At 35.7% G+C, this 18,306-nt stretch overlaps 1 protein-coding gene across 1 annotated transcript in view; it reads right to left on the bottom strand.

Moving 5' to 3' along the window:
- The window catches only part of INPP4B (inositol polyphosphate-4-phosphatase type II B), a 543,837-nt gene that overhangs the window by 378,139 nt on the left and 147,392 nt on the right, over positions 1-18,306 (bottom strand). The gene's annotated exons all lie outside the window — the stretch shown is intronic.

The following is an 18,306-nucleotide window of genomic DNA, read 5'->3' as shown; positions in this document are numbered from 1 at the left end:
TAGGCATACCTCACCCATTCAAAACTGAAAAATAAATTCAGTTTCACAGAGAATGAAGCCAAATACATAAGACATGGATCATAGGACAACTGTTCTGATTTTATTCACTTTCAGTCTACCTTTGTTGCATTTGAGGACAAATTTCATATTTGACACCTATTAACAAAAGACATTCCTCAGAAAGAATCAGTTATATTACTAGAAAAACTCTAGAAAACCACTACATTTTCTAGGTGGTAAATACAGCATTTACCTATGGTTATGGTTAAGTACAATAGTTCCTTTTCTGTGTCTTTTTGGAAATTTTTTGGTTTAGAGATCATGCACAAGAATAGATTTAAATTTTTACATACCACAAATTTATTTTATTTTATTATTTTTTTCCACAGATATATTTTAAAAAGTCAGCTAGAGAGACTAAACTTAATTCTTAGTGCAGAAAGAAGCCACATTAAATATACCTATTGTAAGAGAGTGACATGATTCTATTTGATTTTTAGAAAGTGTACTGGATGTCGAAGTAGAGAATGTACTAGAAGGTGGAAACTTAATAAGGAAACTAACTTGTTTGGAGGTTATTTTAATATTTTAGGAAAATAAAATAATAAAGAGAATCTAGGTCAAAATAGAAACAGATGACTAGAGAAGAGAATCTGGACTCCAAAGAAAATTATTTAGGGTAAAGGGCTATTTATTAAATGGAATTACCTAGCCTTAGTAATGGAATTAGATATAATTTAGAATTGAGATGATGAAAGACAGGAATTTCAGGTAAAAAGCAGTAAATTATGGACCATTAACTATCTGGAGTATAAAGAAGGAGGGATTTTAGTCAAGGATGATGAGTTTAGTTCTAACCATTTTGTTTTTGAAATGTCTTAAAATATTAAGAAAACAGTTCAACACATGAGTCTAGATTTCAGGAGAGATATTAAGGCTGTAAAAGTATATTTTTGGAAATCATTGGCTAATAGTTGAAGTCAAAGAGATACATGAATTCACTGAAAGCAAGTGCATGTAGTGAGAAAAAGGGATGACTGAAGGCTGAACCTTAAGGCACAAAACCATTCAGGGGAGCAAGAAGAGAAGTCAGCTGGTAAAGGCACTGGCAATGACAGGAAGAGCTGCAGAGAAGAACAACTGAGGGAATGACATGATCACCCTACTTAATGGGTGTTTCTCAAGTAAACAAGGTCATTAAATTAAGAGAGAGTAGTTCCCAGCCCTTCTCAACCAGAAAGCCTGTTTGAGAAATTGAGGCTACCCTGCAGTGGCACCTTCTCCTCCTGCCTAGGCAAGGGAGCCAAGAATATCTTCTGATGACAATTCCTGGAAGCTTTGCAGACTTATGGTACTCAAACTAAGAGTCTGGCAGACAGAGCGGATCACCCCCAGAGCAAAGCCAGTATAAAGTGTTCCCATGCTAGACACAGACAAGGGGATTAATTCACAGACAAGGGTGAGGTTAGCTCCCATTCCTCTCAACCAGAGAACCTGTTTGGGAAATGGAGAGTAGCCTAGAGCAGCCCCTCCCCTACTGCCTAGGCAAGGGAGCTGAGATATACTGTAGAGAGTGTCTTCCAGCTCCATCCAACCTGAACGGCTGGCAATTCCAGGAAGCTGTGTGGCCCTGTGGCACTTCAGCTGAGAGGTGGGCAGGCAGAGCCAATCAGTTTGCAGAACAAACCTAGTGGCCATGTTTATTCAGGAAACTTGGGGTGGGGGTTGTCTTGAGTTAAGACAACAAATAAAAAGCTTTATGGCTTTAGAGCTGCTTCTCCCACTGCTCCTGGGCACAGAATCTAATTTGTAACCCCACTTATCTCTGAATACAATTTTCAGTCTGTCCAACCAAGGAACCTAACCAGAGCATGTGGGAAGCTGCATAGCTCATTCTAGAGTCCTACATACAGTGGTACTTGAACAGAGAGAACAGCCTGTGGCTTCCCCTATCTGTAGAGCACAACCAGTTATCTCACTGGATCAGGGAATTAATTCAGTGCACACTTTGGCTTGATTCAGGTCCCCAAAATAAATTCTAAAGGTCCTGAGTCCCATCCTAACTGCCCTGCCAAGTCAGGGAAGTCAATTCATAGCTCTACCCACTACCAAATATTAAACCCAGTCCTGACCATCTAGTAAGCCTCACCAGAGAATCCAGGCAAGCATGGAGCCCATCCTACAGCTTCAGTTGGGTAGGGAACAAAGCCCATAATACTATCCAACTGTTTTCAGCCAGTGGCACTTAACCTGCACACCCCCTTCAGAGCTTGCCCAAAAATAGAGCATAATAGCAGGCCCCACCTGCCCAAGGACATTACCAGAAGACACCCGGAAACCCGAACTGAGCTGACTGTTGAAGAGCTGTCTCTACCACAGAAAACTTGTAAAGTCTAGAAGAGGAGCCCAATTATTCAAATAACCAGATAGAATTAATAAGGATACAAAGATCACACACACAAAAAATCAGGTAAATATGACATCACCAAAGGAAATTAATAAAGTTCCAATAACTGACCCTAAATAAATGGAGATCTAAGAACTGCCAAACAAAGAGTTCATAATAATCATCTAAAGAAGTCTAGTGAATTACAAGAAAATACAGACACACAACTAAATAAAATTAGAAAAGCAGTGCATGAACAAAATGAGAAGTTTGATAAAGAAATAGCTACCATCTGGGCGCCTGGGTGGCTCAGTTGGTTAAGCGACTGCCTTTGGCTCAGGTCATGATCCTGGAGTCCCGGGATCGAGTCCCACATCGGGCTCCCTGCTCGGCAGGGGGTCTGCTTCTCCCTCTGCCCTCTTCCCTCTCATGCTCTCTGTCTCTCATTCTCTCTCTCTCAAATAAATAAATAAAATCTTAAAAAAAAAAAAGAAATAGCTACCATCTAAAAAGCAATTAAATAGAAATTTTAGAGTTGAAAAATACAATAACTGAGTTGAATAACTCAACAGGGAGTTTTAAAAGAAGACTTGACCATGCAAAAAAGGAAAAAAATCACTCACCTAAAGGATAAGACATTGAAAATTACCAGTCAGAAAAGGAAAAAGAAAAAAATAATGAAAAAGAGTGAAGAAAGTCTACATAAATTATAGAATAGAATAAAAACAAACAATATGCACATTATGAAAATGCCAGAAAAAAAGAGAAAGAAAAAGGGGCAGAAAGTATATGTAAAATAGTATAGCTAAAAAATTCCTGAACCTGGGGAGAGATATGGACATCCAGATCCATGAGGCCCAAAAGATTCTAAAGAGGTTAAACTTAAATAGGGCTACACTGAGACATAGTAATTTAATTAAAATTGTCAAAAGACAAAGACAATGAAAAAATTTTAAGAGCATCAAGAGAAAAGAGAGAAGTTACATACAAGGGAACCACCATAAGACTATTAGCAGATTTATCAACAGAAATTTTTCAGGCCAGGAGAGAATGTGATGACATATTCAAAATATTGAAAGAAAATAACTGTCAACCAAGAATTTTATACTTGGTGAAGCTATCCTTTGGAAGCAAAGTAAGGAAAAAGAATTTGCTGACAAACAAAAGCTGAGGGAGTTCATTACCACACCTGCCTTACAAAAAATGCTGAAGGGTGTTCTTCGAAAGAATGTAAAAGAACACTGGGTGCCTGGGGGGTTCAGTCAGTTAAGTGTCAGCCTTTGGCTCAGGTCATGATCCCAGGACCCTGGGACTGAGCCCCCTGTTGGGCTCCTTGCTCAGCAGGGAGTCCGTTTCTCCTTCTGTCCCCCTTCCCCAATCATGCATGCATGCTCACTCTCTCTCTCTCTCTCTCTCTCTCTCGCAAAAAAAAAAATAAATAAATAAATAAAATATTTAAAAAAAGAGAAAGTAAAACAACACTAATTAAATCATAAAAATATAAAAAGTATAAATCTCACTGGATATCTAATGGTAAATATAGAGTCATAGATAGATTCTGCAATCTGACAGTAGTTGTGCATAATTTACTTAAAACCCTAATTAGAAAGTTTAAAAAAAGCAGTTAAAAGAATCATAACTACAGTGATCTTTTTTTTATGTTCAGTTAGCCACTGTATAGTACATCATTAGTTTTTGATGTAGTGTTCAATGATTCATTAGTTGTGTATAACACCCAGTGTTCATCACAACAATGATCTCTTATTAGGAACACTATTAAACAAACAAGCAAATGTGTAAATTGTAATAGCAATAGCCTAAACTGCAAGGTGGAAGAGAAGTAAAAGTGTTAATTTACAAACTCTATTGAAGTTAAGTTGTTACCAGTTTAGAGTGTTATAAGTTTAAGATATTTTAGATTTTTCTAAAATATATTTTTAAATTTAAACTTAAAATGTAAGTTTAAGATCTTTTAGATCTTAAAAGAAATCCTGTAGTAATTACTCAAAAGAGTATGACAAAAAAGTCAAAGCATACAAATACCAAAAAAACAAAACTCAAAAAAGACAATAAGATAAAACAAACAAACAAACACAACAATAAGGATCAACAGATCTACAAAACAACCAGAAAATTATTGACAAAATGGCAAAAGTAACTCCTCACATACTAATAATTACTTTAAATGAAAATGGATTAAATTCTCCAATAAAAGACATAGAATGGCTGAATGGTTTAAAAAAAACAAGATCCATCAATATGCTGTCCACAAGAGACTCACCTGAGCCTTAAAGACAAACAGACTGAGAATGAAGGGATGGAAAAAGACATTTCAAGAACATGGTAACCAAAATAAAGCAGGGGTAGCTATAATTCTATCAGACAAAAAGGACTTTAAATTAAAAATGGTAAAAAGAGACAAAGAAGGTCATTATTTGATGATAAAGGGGTTAATACATCAAGAAAGTACAACAATTGTAAATATACACTCAATATTATAGCATCTAAATATATAAAGCAAAAACAAAGCTAAAACAAAATAAAACAAAACAAAACAAAAAAAAACAAAAACAAAGATAAAAGGAAAAATCAACAAAAATACAATAAGAGTTTGGGACTTTAATACTCCACTCTCAGCAATGGATAGATCATCTAGACAAAGAATAAATGAAGAAGAAAATGTATTTGGACAACACTACAGACCAAATGGGCCCAGCAGATATATACAGAACATTATGCCCAACAATAGCAAAATATATATTTATCTCAAGATCACATGGAACATTTTTTAGGATAGACCATGTGTTAGGGCACAAAACAAGACTTAGCAAATTCAAGAAGACTAAGACTACAACATCATGAAACTAGAAATAAAAAACAAGAGGAAAATTGGAAAATTCATACACGGAACACATGGAAATTAAACAACACTACCCTGAATAGCCAATTGATTAAAGAAGAAATTAAAGGAGAAAAAAAAATGTTTCTTGAGACAAATGAAAACGGAAACACAATGTACTAGAACTTGTGAGAGGCAGCAAAAGCAGTTCTAAGAAAGAAGATCGCAGAAATACCTACATTAAGAAGCAAGAAAGATTCTAAATAAATAACTTAACCTGCACTTTAAAGAACTAGAAAAAGAAGAACAAACAGCCCAAAGTTATCATAATAAAGGAAATCATAAATATTAGAGCAGAAATAAATGAAATAAATAACAGGAAAAAAATAGAAAAGATTAACCAAGAGTTGGTTAACTAAGATTAACTAAGAGTTGGTTCTTTCAAAAGGTAAACAAACTGACAAACTCCTTGCTAGACTAACCAAGGAAAAAGGAGAACCCAAATCAATAAAATTATAAATGATGAAGGAGACACTATAACTGATTCCATGGAAATTCAAAGGACCATAAGAGATCATGATGAGAGTACCTAGGTGGCTCAGTCAGTTAAGCGTCAGCCTTTGGTTCAGGTTATGATTCCAGAGTTCTGGGACTGAGCCCCGCATTGGGCTCCCTGCTCAATGGAGTCTGCTTCTTCCTTTCCCTCTGCCCCTCCTCTATGCTCTTCTCTCTCTCTTTCCCAAATAAATAAATAAAATCTTTAAAAAGAGAGAGAGAGATCATAATGAACAACTGTATAACAATAAACTGGACAACCAAGAAGAAATGAAAAAAGATTCTTAGAAACATACAATTTACAAGACTGAATCAATAAGAACAAAAAATATGAATAGACCAATTACCAGTAAAAAAATTAAATCAGTAATCAAAACTTTCCCAATAACAACAAAAAAGTCCAGGACCAGATGGCTTCACTGGTAAATTTTACCAAACATTTATAGAATAATTCACTCCTATACTTCTCAAACTCTTCTAAAAAATTAAAAAGGAGGGAATACTCCCAAACTCATTTTATAAGACCAGCGTTATCCTGATACTAAAACCAGGAAGAGACACTCCTAAAAAATAAAACTTCAGGCCAATTTCCATGATGAATATAGATGCAAAAATTTTCAATAAAATATGAGCAAACCAAATTCAGCAGCACATTATACACCACGACCAAGTAAGATTTACTCTTAGGATGCAAGGATGGTTCAACATACACAAATCCATCTACTGTGATAGATCACATTAATAGAATTAAAGAAAAGAATCATATGATCATCTAATAGGTGCAGAAAAAGCATTTACAAAATTTAACATCTGTTCATGATAAAAACTCTTAAACAAATTTGTCATAGAAAGAACATATCTCAACATAATAAAAACAAAAAATGACAATCCCACAGTTATCATACTCAATGGGGAAATGTTGAAAACTTTTCCTCTAAAATCAGGAACAAGACAAAGCAGCATACATTCATGACTCCTATTCAACTAGTACTAGAAGTCCCAGCTAGAGCAATCAGGCAAGAAAAAGAAATAAAAGGAATCAGAATTGGAAAAGAGGAGTAAAACTCTCTATTTGCAGATGACATTATTTTATAAACAGAAAATCCTAAAAACTCAACCAAAAAAACTGTTATATTTAATCAATGAATTCAGTAAAGTTTCAAGATACAAAATTAGCATTCAAAATTGTATATACTAACAATTTTTTTTAAAGATTATATTTAGTTATTTATTTGTGAGGGGGAGAGAGTTGGGGGAGGAACAGAGGGAGAGGGACAAGCAGATTCCATGCTGAGCACAGAGCCCCACATGGGGCTCAATCCCAGGACCATAAGATCATGATTTGAGCCAAAATCAAGAGTCAGATGCTTAACTGACTGAGCCACCCTGGTGCCCCAACAATGAATTTTCTAAAAAAAAGAAATAAGGAAATAAAACCCATTTAAAATAGCACCAACAATAAAATACTTAGGAGTAAATTTAACTAAGGAGGTGAAAGTTCTCTACTATGAAACCCACAAGACACTGATGAAAGAAATTAAAGAAGACGCACATAAATGGAAAGACACCCCACATTCATGGACTGGAAGAATTAATATTGCTAAAATGTCAATACTATCACAAGTCATCTATAAATTTAATGCAATCCTTACCAAGATTCCAATGGCATTTTTTTTTTTACCAAAGTAAAGAAAAAGCACTCCTAAATCATAGATGGAACCACAAAAGACCCCAAATAGTCACAGAAATCCTGAGAAAGAAGAACAAAGCAGAAGACATCACACTTCCTGATTTCAAGCTATACTAGAAAAATATGGTTATCAAAACATTGGTACTAGCATAAAGACAGAGCAATAGACCAATGGAACAGAATCAAAAGGCCAGAAATAACCCAAAGCATATATGGTCAACTAACATTTGACAAGGGAGCCAAGAATACTCAATGGAGAAAAGACAGTCTTTTCAATAAATGGTGCTGGGATAACTGGATATTCACATGTACAAGAATGAAACTTGGGGTGCCTGGGTGGCTCAGACAGTTAAGCTTCTGATTCTTGGATTTGGCTCAGGTCCTAATCTTGTGGCTTGTGAGATCAAGCCCCATGCCAGGCTCCACACTCAGCAGGATTCTGCTTGGATATTCTCTCCCTCTGCCCCTTCCCCTGCTCTCTCTCTCTCTAATAAATATTTTAAAAAATGAATAAAACTTAACCATTATGTTACACCACTCACAAAAATTAACTTAAAATGGATTAAAGACTTAAATGTAAGAAACCATGGAACTCCTAGAAGAATAAATAGGAATAAAGCTTGACATAGGTTTTGGTAATGGAATTTTGGATATGACACTTAAAGCATAAGCAAAAAAGCAGAAATAAATGAGTAGGACTCCATCAAACTTACACAGGAGAAGAAACCATCAGTAAAGTGAAAAGATAACCTGTGGAATAGGAAAAAATATTTGTGAACCAAATATATGATAAGGGGTTAATATCCAAAAATATATAAAAAGCCCACACAATTTAACATAAAAAAAATCAATAAAAACCCAATTAAAAAAATGGGCAAAGGATCTGAATAGACATTTCTCCAAAGAGGATATATAAAAGGCCAACAGGTAAATGAAAAGATGCTCAACATCACTAGTCATTAGAGAAATGCAATTTAACACCACAATGAGATATCACCTCATGTCTGTTATAATGGCCATCATCAAAAAGACAAGAGATAACAAATGATGCCATAAATGTGGAGAAAAGGGAACCCTTGTGGGAACTGTTGGTAGGAATGCAAATTGGTATAGCCACAATGGAAAATAGTATGGAGGATCCTCAAATTTTTTTAAAAAAAATAGAATTACCATATGATCCAGCAATTCAACTTTTGGAAATGTATCCAAAGAAAATAAAAACACTAACTGAAAAAGATATCTGCACCTTCATGTTCATAGCAGCATTATTTACAATAGTCAAGACAGGGAAACAAGGTAAGTGTCCATAGACAGATAAATAAATAAATAAATTGAGGAATTATATATACAATGGAATGTTATTCAGCCATAAAAAAAAAAAAGAGAGAGAAAATCCTACCATTTGTGACAACATGAATGGACCTTGAAAGCATTATGCTAAGTGAAATAAGTCCGTGAAAGACAAATACTATATGATCTCACATGTATCTGGAATCCAAACAAGACAACACACACATACACACACACACGCATACATACACACACACAAACTCACAGAAAAAAAGATCAGATTTGCAGTTACCAGAGGCAGAGGGTAGGGGTCGTGAAATTGGAGGAAGGTGGTCAAGAGGTAAAGACTTCCAGTTATAAGATAGGTAAGTACTAGGGGTGTAATGTACAACATGATGACTACAGCTAAAACTGATGTATGATATATAAGAAGGCTGTTAAGAGTAAATCCTATGAGTTCTCATTATAAGGAGAAAGTTTCTTTTCTTTTTTTCTTATTTTATTTTATTTTTATTGTATCTATATGAGAAGATGGATGTTAGGTCTACTGTGGTAATCATTTCACAATATATGTAAATCAAACCATCATGCTGTACACCTTAAACTTATCAGTGATGTATGTCAATTATCTCTCAATACAACTGGAGAAAATAAAAGAATAGAGAAAGAAAAAGTGATGGGTTTTCTTAAAAAGAATGGGGACACTTGAGCATATATAAATGCTGAAAGGACATGGCCAGAACAACAAAAGAGAAATTGAAGATTAAGGAGAATGGGAGATAATTGATGGGGCAAGAAAAAATTAGATGATATAATCTGCTGTAATGAGAGGAGGGGGGTTAAGAGAAAATGAGGCATGATTTGAAAAGTATGAACAGAAACTTGAGGATATTCTCCCCAATGGCCTCATTTTTTCCCATTCAAGAATAAAGCATATTTATAACTATGGAATGCAAAATATTTCTCAACCTGACTTCAGAAGCACAGTCCATAAAGGCAATATTAATAAATCTGACTACATTAAAATAAAAACATATTCTATAAGTAAAAGATACCAAAAAAATGAGGTAACAAATTATATACTAGGGAAATATATTTGTAACAGAAACTTTCGGCTTCAGTTTATACAAAAATGTAAAGACTATTATTCCCACTATAAACTCAAGAAAAAGCTGAATATATAAAATCACAAATTTTCCTTAACTAATTTGAGAGCAGAAGTCTCAGAGAATCCAACTAGCCTAAAATCTATGAAAAGGCAAATGCCTTCATGGAACAGAGCTTCCCTCCACAGAAGGAAGAGATGTCAGGCCTCACATAAGCTGGTAATAAGAATTCAGTCAAACTATGTAATGACTTACTGAAAGGGCTACTATGAAAGTACAGAGATACTGAAAGCCATAAATTCAAGAGTAGTGTGCATTCACTAACAGACTTTTCTTTATCCTCACCAGATGCTCATGAGAAAGATTGGAAACAAACTGGGAATCTGGATAAAGCATCCCTTGGTGATCCAGGCCTGCGAGAGGGGAGCCAGCAGTCACTGAAGACACACCACTTGGGTCCCCCTCCCTACAGAGCAAAAATTGCAGACTGTTGCCATCAGGGCACAGGTGAAGACTCACTGTAATTAAGAGAGGCACAGAGAAGTTTCCTGGGATCAGATCATCAGAGATCCTCTGATCCTCTAGTGCTAAGAGAAGGACAGGACTGCTGAGAAAGCTTTATTCCCAAGACCCAAGAATACAGAGTTTGCCTAAAATCAAGGCTGAAATAGTACAACAGAGAATGTCTCTAATCCCAACTACCAGTCCAGCAAACACTAGGAAACTACTAGCAGCAGCCTACCACCAGGGGAGGCATAAAAGCATGAACAATAAACCTGTTAGGTAAAAGCTATGAGGAAAAGCCTTAAGTGGAGAGTGGAGAACAAAGTCTCTGGCCACCCAAACCCCACTCTAAGTACAAATGAATGCTAGAGGAATTTTAAACTGGTGATGCACTGAAGTTCGCCACAGCAATAACAAAACCCAAACCCAGGTCAGTTACTGACTAGGTTGACTCAAATTAAAGGCTTAATAGAAAAAGAGAAATGCCCCTTCCAGGCATAAGTACTATTTTTTTTAATTAATTAATTAATTAATTAATTTATTTATTTATTTATTTATTTGAGAGAGAGAGAATGAGAGACAGAGAGCATGAGAGGGAGGAGGGTCAGAGGGAGAAGCAGACTCCCTGCTGAGCAGGGAGCCCGATGCGGGACTCGATCCCGGGACTCCAGGATCATGACCTGAGCCGAAGGCAGTCGCTTAACCGACTGAGCCACCCAGGCACCCACATAAGTACTATTTATTTCATACTGTACTATCCTACACACCACACAAAGAAGATGAACACAAAGATGAACACAAAGACGAAGATGAAGACAAATAAAAATAGTCAGCAGAAAAAGAGGGAGAAAAAGCAATCAAGAGAACCAGATTCATATACAGCCCAAATGTTGGAACTATTAGAATATATTAAAGACTCTGATGGAAAAGGTGGATAACTTGCATGACCAGATGGAGAATTTGAGCAGAGATAGAAACTATTGGAAATGATCAAATGCAAATCCTAGGAACAATAAAACAAAAACAGAAATGAAGAATGGTTCTAACAATCTCATTAGTAGATATGATACCATCAAGGAAATAAGTGAACTTGAAAAGAGGCTAATAGAAATTACATAAACTGAAACACAAAGAAAAGAGGTGAAAATGCATGAGAGCATTCAAAAGCTGTGATACAATACCAAACAAAATATATGTGTTATTTGAATCTCAGAAGAAAGAAAAAGACAGAATAGGTATTTGAAGAGATTATGGCCTAAGATTTTCTAAAAATATTAAGTATCAAGACACCAATCCAAGAAGTTCAGCAAATACCACAATAATGAGACCCACATACCCCAATAAACAAATAAGCAAATCAAACAAACCAAAAAATTCTATGTATATCATATTCAAGCTACTGAAAAATGGAAATAAAGAGAAAATTTTAAAGCAAGCAAAGCAAAAAAAAAAAAGGCAAATTACATATAGAGTAACAAAAATAAGAAAATATTTTGGATTTCTTGTTAGTATGTAAGTGACATCTTGTAAGTTCTGAAACAAGAAAAACATCACCCAGAATTTTATACAAAGTAGAAATAACGTATAAAAATTAAGAGAGATAAAGACTTTTATCCAGACAAATAAAACCTGACAAATTCATTATCATCAGACCTGCACTGCAAGAAATACTAAAGGAAGCTCTTCATGCATGACATAACAGAGAGATACTTGGGTCTACAAAAAGAAATGGAGAGTGCTATAAATGGTATAAATGAAAGTAGATGTTAATTTCATCTTTTCTCTCCTGTAGTGACTATAAAAGATAACTGCCTAATGCAGGGGTTGGCACACTTCTGTGAAAGACAGACAGTAAATATTTTAGGTTCTTTGACTGTAGTTTCTGTCACAACCATTCAACTCCGCTATGGTAGTGTAAAAGCAACCACTGACAATACATAAACAAAGAGGAAGGGTTGTGTTACAATATTTCATTTGTAAAAGTAATTAATATTCAGGATTTGCCCTGCTGTCCAGTTTGCTAAACACTGGCCTAAAACAAAAATAGTAGCGATGTATTATATGCTTATGGCATATAGAAAAAGAAAACATAATGTCAACAGCAAGAAAGAATGATAGGGATGAATGGGGAGTTATTGTTGTATAGTTCTTACACTAAAAGTATAGTATACAATTATATCACTGAAATATTTGAAGGTAGACTAATTAATTAAAACATTTATGGTAATTTTGGGAGTGATTACTAATAACATTTAAAAATAAGTATAAATAATAAGCCAATAGTGGAGGTAAAATGGAATAACAAAAAATACAAAATAAATTTAAAAGCAGAGGAAAAGAACAAAAACAGATGGAATAGATAGAAGATACATAGTAAAATGTTTGTTTTTAATCAAACCATGTCAATAATCACATTAAATGCAAGCTACACACACACACCCCAATTAAAAGACAGAAAAGATTATCAGCTTGGATAAAAAAGACCTGATTATATGCTTCATATTTATAATTAAATATAATGACATAGATAGGTCAAAAGTAAAAGGATTGAAAAGTTATATCATGGAAACATTAATCAAAAGAAAATTGCAGTGACTATATTAATATCAAATAAAATAGATTTCATGTAGAGAATATCAGCATTATATAATGATAACATGGTTATTCACCAAGAAGATGTAACAATCCTAAAGGTAAATGCACCTAACAACAGAACTTCATAGTACATGAAGCAAAAACTTAAAGGACTGAAAGGAGAAATAGATAAATCACAATGATATACTTAGGGACATCTATATTCCTCTCTTGGCAATGGACTAAACAAGTAGACAAAAAAATCAGTGAGGATACAGAATACTTAAATAACACTACCAACAACTTGACCTAATTGACAGTTATTACACAATTCATTCAACAACAACAGGATATAGATTTTGTTTCAAAGTACACATAGAATATTTACTAGGATTATATCCTAGGTTGTAAAATAAACCCTAACAAACTAAAATAAAAACATGTGTGTGTGTGTATGTACATTTAAATCATAATAAGTCACTATGCTACAAATCAAAATGTGCTTAAGGGGAGATTTATAGTATTAAATGCTTATATTAGAAAAGAAGTTCTTCAAATCAATGATCTAAGCTGAAAAGCAATTCTACTTCTAAGGTTATATTCTAGAAAAATTCTTGAAAATGCATACCAGGAGACAAAGGAATTTTCATAATAAATCAACTTCAATTAAAAAATATTGAAACAGGCTAAATGTCCATCAATAAGAAAATGGACAAATATATTGTAGCCTATTCATTTTATAAAAAATGGATCTTCATTTCATATATCAACATTGATTAACTTCATAAAGTATAAAGAACAGAGGAGAAAGAATGAGGAGAGGCAGGAAGACAGAGGGAGGGATATGATGGTACTTCTAGAAAATTTTAAAACATGTAAAATCGTACTCTAGTTCTATATTATGTAGGGGTACATACACATGAAGTGCAGTAACAGAGAAATGCATGATAAACACTAAAATCAGAATCGTTATGATGTTTGGGAGGATGAGTGTGAGGGATGTGATCAGGAAGGGGAACAGAAGAAACTTCAACTGTATTGGGAAAGTTTCGTTTATTAAACTGAGTAATAGATACAGAATATCTTCTATATTTTTCTTTATACCTTTGGTATGTCCTAAATACTCATAAATTAAAAAAGGCAAAGTCGTGTGTTGAGAGGAAATGGGAAGGGAGTTAGGTAGGAGCTTGGAGAAGAAAGGTGGAGTTTGGATTGGTCTTCAAGAGTACCAGATGAGGGAACAGGTGGAGGCAGATGTATGGGTCCAACAAGAACTGGAGACCACAGATTTGTAGAGGTCTCTGTGTGGCTTTCTCCCAACAGTGCTCAGCAGTCTCGTGGAGAAGGATAGTTTAGCTGACAGTGTAGGGGTTTGGCCTGCTGATGCGTGAGGGAAGAGTGGAACCAAGAACGTAATAATGCAAATATGACCAAACAGCTTTTAGATTTGATTGGGAAGTCATTAAAGGGGAAAGATGTAACATATTGGAAGATGAGAGAATAATTCAGTTCCAAGTGATGAGAAGTCCAGAGGACTGCCACGGGCATAAATGAGTGGCTGAAATTGTGTGGTATTGTTGGTCACTAGCACTAGTAAGAAAAAGAAACTGTGCATCGTGAGTGTTCAATGGGTTATTTCCACGGAAATTGAAATCTCCCAGGAGGATAGCAGACAGGACTGGGAACCAGGGGAAGACTGTGTCTAGTACAAGAGTCTGAAGAAAGCAGGAATTTGGCCAATGAGCACAGTAAATAGGGGTAGAGGTGTGGTATAGCCAGACATCAGCAATCTTAAATGAGGTCCTAACAGCTTAAAGGGCCTCTTGTGGCTACTAGGAAGATAGTAGTCCTGCCTCCAGTCTCTGTAGTATATGGCCAGTCTATATTAGAGTAGGCAGCAGGGAAGCAGAAAACACCAGAAAGCCAGGTTTCCATTAAGATGAAGAAACTAAGGAAACATTTTCTGAAGAGGTAGAAGGTGAAAGAAACTGTTTTCCATAGGAACAGAAGACCCCAAGGATGTTTTGTAACATTTTAAAAGTGAGAAGATCCGGGGGAGATTGAGTCATGGCTAACTAAGCCCATAGCAAAATGAGGATGACACAAGGGGCAAGGATACAGGGCAGGAGGTGCTTGTGGTCTAGGTGGCATCCCAGGACGACAGGAATGTAAAGCATCATAGGGTGGGCCGTGCTCAGGTTCTAAGCATTCCTCTGGTTAAAGATGTTCTCTAGCCTATTCAGGCTGCAGTCCAGGCAGGCATTTTTGGAGGCTTCCTGACACTATGTACCTGTGGCTTTTGTTTAGGTTTCCAAACATGCTTTGATATAAAATGTTGAATAAATGATTATTTCTATCCATTTCAAAAATAAACACAACAGCAAGTCTCTATTATGGTGATGGTATAGCCTTTCGGTAACTAACCCACTACACTTGTTCACTTCATGTCAGTGTCCCAAAACTTCTGAAACCAGGACATTCTGATAAACCAGATATAATTCACAATGCCGGATCACTTTAAAACCCTCTACACACCTGAAATTTACAAGATGGAGTGTGGATGGACAGGGCTTGTCAGGGTCAGCCAAATGCTATGTAAGAAGAGGTAAAACCAGAAATATGATCCAGATGGGGATTTACCTCTGCCTACTCAGATTATTTTTCCTCATGGGAAATGTCAGGGTACTTTGAAGGCTATCATCATTGTGAGATAATGATATCCAAAGTTCTGCAACCAGGCCCCTATTCTCAGTAACAGGGATTTATTCTAATTTATATTATTTGAAAGGAATAGAAGAATAAAAAAAAAAATGGTTTCAGGAAAAAGGGTCCTTTCAAGGAAAAATGGCATAAATGGGCAAATTTAATATTTTACCTGAAAAAAAAAATCACTCATGTATTTCAGGTCAAGGCCTTCCTTCCTAACTCATGAAGCCCCTAACCAGGCAGAAGATAACTGCTGTCAGAGCAGTGAATTAGCATTCAGGGCCAACATTTCTGCCTGGGAAAACCAACTGTGTCAGGAGACAATTGAATTCTCCAAATTGTCTGTATGGCTTTACTACCAATATTAAATTCAATGTGAGCCTGCTTTGTCACAAGGAGAATAAAGATGAGAGTTGTCAGGGCTCCAGACTGATCAAAAGTCCAGCTTCTGGGGCTAAGTGTTGAGTTAGTCAGCAATATTCTCCTCATCTTTACCACAAGGAAGCGGCACTGACTTGAGCAAGGCTGAACAGCAACAGTCTTTTAAGGTTTGCCACTCAAAATGTGTTCCCTAGACCAGCAGTGTGCATCACCTGGAAGTTTGTTAGAAATGCAGAAACTTGAGCCAGAGCCCAGATCTGCTAAATTAGAAATTGCATTATAACATACAGGATTTCCATCTACATTCAAGCACGAGAAGCATCATTTTAAGGCATAGAAGACTACATAGAATCCATGCTCATAAATTGGGAGAAGTGACTATGGAATTCCACCAAATAAAGAGCCAATATGGGCTAAAGGCCCATGTCACTTAATGGACTTTCTAGACTAATGCCAAGAGCTATCATGGATCCTGGCTTGGGCTTCAGTCTCTCCAGCTACTGACTCACAACCTACCTACTTTCATTTCTACCCAGAATTTTATAATCTGGATTGTCTTCCTGGGGCCCTTGACACCCACCTACGCTTTTACTCACCTATTTGTTGGCCTCTTTATATTAGACTTTTTCCACTGACCAGCCCTAACCCAACCTTGATTGTACTCACTCTCTTTCTTCCTTTGATCTTTGCTTTCTCCAGCCTTAGCTCTGCTGCTGGACTCTTGGCAAGGTCAGACCAAGGCAACTCTGTTGAATACCTAGCTAAACAGAGCCAGGTCACTGTATGCCACACTTTGGAAAGTGCTGGAGGCTGGCCAGGACGTGTATTATGCAGCTCACAATAAGAACTAGTGTCTTAATGACATCAAAAGCAGGATCATCTAGAGTCCATCAATTTACTGAACATGTCTGGACTGGGGGTTTTAGAATACACATTGGTTCAAACTATAGTGACACATGGAAACAGGTGGAGGGGAAAGGGTTTAATAAAATACAATTGACTGGCGTGGTACACTTCCTTTTCTTTCTTGTAAATACCAAATCAAAGGATGTTCTACTAATATCCACTTCACAGAGACTCTCTACCACTGCTTTTGAAATTCATTTTAGTCAACAGCAGCCATAATTTTCTGAGTATTTATGTGCCTTTTCTGAGTATATATTATGTGCCATGCTCTGTGTTATTACATTATATGCATAACATTAATCTTTATAACAGATTTAAGATGCAACTCCAGCTTCACAGGTGAAGAACTGAAGGTTAAAAGTAATTTGCTCCACTTACTAATTGGAGAAACAAGAAAGTAAATTTGAGTTTCTAATTCCAGAGTCCTCTCTCTATTCTATCTGCCATCACTTTTTAATTTTATCATACAAAAATCCTCAAACTTTTATTATCATTTAAAAAAGATACTAGGGCAAATGTAGAGAGATAGGAGGAAGGCCTAGGAGACATTTATTTTATTTATATTATTTTCTTTCCTAAAAATAGAAATCTCTGGAAAACCTGTAACATATCAATATAGCATTTAATGCCTAAGTTCCAGAATCCGCAGGAAAGAACAAAACAAAGCAAAACAAAACAAAACAATACATCATGGTAGATATTTTTATACTTCTATTTATAACATTCTGTCTCATTGAGACATACTCATCTCTATAACTTTTACTTGGTCCTGATGTGAATATACTTTCAGTGGACAAGCTGCCATGAAAAAAATCAAGAATAAAAATCTAAATAATTGCAGTTCGAAAATAAGCTCTAATGATTTGAACATATCCAATTCTCCAAATCTACCATTCTGGTTACTAAATAAAGGGGTAATATTTTCTTCTTTTGCTTCTTTGAATCACGGGGCTCCCTTTTGGAGATTGCAATCTCAGTCAAGAAATAGTCCTGAGTCAGGATGAGTATTAAATGAATACTCACTGAAATTAGCAAAATCTTGATGTTCCAAAAGACAGAACACAAAGCAGCAATGCCGAGAACTCAGTTCAGCAGGCAGAGGGACTATTCCTTTAGTTCACTGAAAATCAAAAATCAGTCTATTGTTGCTCGTTTGTTTCAAATTAGGATAAGAACAATGTTGGCGTCCACTGTATTTAAAGTAAAAGAGAGAGGCTCGGTCAATCCCTGTGACAAAGCACCTTCTTTCCTGAGAACTCAGCACCAATCAGATCTGCACCATAATTTACGTAGATTTTTAACAGTGACCTGATGTCCTGTGGGGAAGTACTTGGACCAACTTTGGGAATGTAGTTAGTCTGCCATCTGC

Source organism: Mirounga leonina, unplaced genomic scaffold, assembly GCF_011800145.1.
Source record: "Mirounga leonina isolate KUSES-001 unplaced genomic scaffold, KU_Mleo_1.0 Mir_176, whole genome shotgun sequence".
NCBI classification, from domain to species: Eukaryota; Metazoa; Chordata; class Mammalia; order Carnivora; family Phocidae; genus Mirounga; species Mirounga leonina.
The sequence above is the reverse complement of the archived record's forward strand: the minus strand, read 5'-3'. Positions and strand labels throughout refer to the sequence as shown.